Here is a 1,984-nt window from a genome sequence, read left to right on the forward strand (position 1 = left end):
CCCTTTATTTTTCTTTCTCCTTTATTTTTCTTTCCTTTTCTTTCAGACGGAGTCTCGCTCTGTCACCAGGCCAGAGTGCAATGGCGCGATCTCAGCTCACTGCAACCTCCACCTGCTGGGTTCAAGCAATTCTCCTGCCTCAGCCTCTCAAGAAGCTGGGACTACAGGTTCGCGCCATCACGCCCAGCTAATTTTTGTATTTTTAGTAGAGACGGGGTTTCACCATGTTGGCCAGGCTGATCTCAATTCCTGACCTCAGGTGATCCACCCGCCTCAGCCTCCCAAAGTGCTGGGATTACAGGCGTGAGCCACCACACCCGGCCCATTTTCATACATATGCTCCAGCTGATTTAAAATTCCATCCCCCCCCTCCTTATCTCCCTCTTTGGCTTTATGTTCTTCCTAGCACTAAATTCCCTCTGCTATATTATTTAACTATTTATTGTTTACTCTGTACTGTGCTCCCTCCCCACCCCAACCCCCCCCCACACACGGAAATGTCTGCTGGGGAGATGGAGAATCTGTCTTGTGTAATGATGTATCCACAGTGCTTGTTACATACATAGCAGACACTCAATAACCATGTGTGCAATGAAGGAGTGAATGAATTTGTTAAAAACAGGTGCCCAGGATATTTCTAACTCACCTTGCTGCCATTCTGTGAGTTCTTGTAAACCCCAGGGAGTACTGCATCCCTTCCATGCATCATAAGCAGACCGCATTCGACCCACTTTGCGGTGAGGAAACAAACTCAGTGGGTTAGTTTGTTCAGTCTCTCAACCAGCACCAGTCAGAAGTTGGAGGGGAACCCTCCTTTCAGCGCTCTGTACCAGGGGCTAGCCCTGCCGTTCTCTGACCTCTGTAGGGGCAGGTACTGGAGTGGCCAGAGTCCCTGAGCTCTGTCCCCTGGCCAAGGCCTTCTCTTTCCAGCGAGAAGAAGGGGAATCATTTCTCACCTCCTACCCACCCTGTACCCAGGCCCCCAAGGTGTTCAAGGTGTACCCTGAACCCCAAGGTGTCAAGAGTTAAGATAGTTTTTACTTGGGGAGGGGAGTATCTGTAGCATCTCCAAATCTGGCTGGAGTGGAGGGGCTAGGGATACAGTTGGAAGCATTGATTTGATTTTGCTGATGTTTCTGTCTCTCCTTATGGCAACACAAGCATGTCCAGAGGAGAAGGCCAGAGCAGGAAGCTGGGGAGCCCCAGATTTCCTTATACTGCATCCCTGAGGCATGCAGCGCCAGTCCCCTCAGGACCCCGGTGGCCAAGGATCACCCTGGACAAGGCCCTGGAGGCATTTCTCTGTAACAAACCCACTCCCAGCACCAGGCCTCTCACCCAACCCAATATATCCATCTTCTCTAAACCTTGCTGACCTCCTGCCTACCCTGTCCCCGAGGCCACGTCCTAAACCCCAGCTCTGCAGTCTCACTCTCCAGCCCTCAGCTGGGATGGAAAGCAAGCATGGGTTCTGGATCCCCCCTCTCTGGATGGAGTTCACCCTCTTTGTGAGAGAGTTCAGGGCTGCAGTGTGAACGCTTCAGTGAGCATGAGGTGGGGGCAGTTTGAGAGGCCACAGGCCCTGTCTTTGTTTGGAAAATTCCCTACCATTCCTCTCCCACCTCCGGTCTGTGTTCTCTTCCTAAGAAAATAAAGGGCCTCTTCCTATTTCAGTCTCACGGCCTCATGAAAACGCTGAACACTTTGAGATGAATTGATTTTTATTCGAAGCCTCTGTATGTTCTAGTTTCTTTGTCCTTCCCCTCTGTTTCTGCATTTCCTGTCCCCTTCTTCCTTCTTGCTTTCTGCGTGGTGCTGGCCCACTCCTCATCCTCTCCTTCTGTCGCCCTATCCTTTACTTTCCCATATTTTTCCAAAGCTCCTTCCCCAGCTCTTCATTCTCCCTCCTCCTGCCTCTCTCCTTTGTCTCCCTTCCAGTTGAATGTGCTTCCCCTCCCCCAACTTCCCCACCTACTTCATCGCT

This window comes from Mandrillus leucophaeus, unplaced genomic scaffold (assembly GCF_000951045.1).
Source record: "Mandrillus leucophaeus isolate KB7577 unplaced genomic scaffold, Mleu.le_1.0 Scaffold3, whole genome shotgun sequence".
NCBI lineage: Eukaryota > Metazoa > Chordata > Mammalia > Primates > Cercopithecidae > Mandrillus > Mandrillus leucophaeus.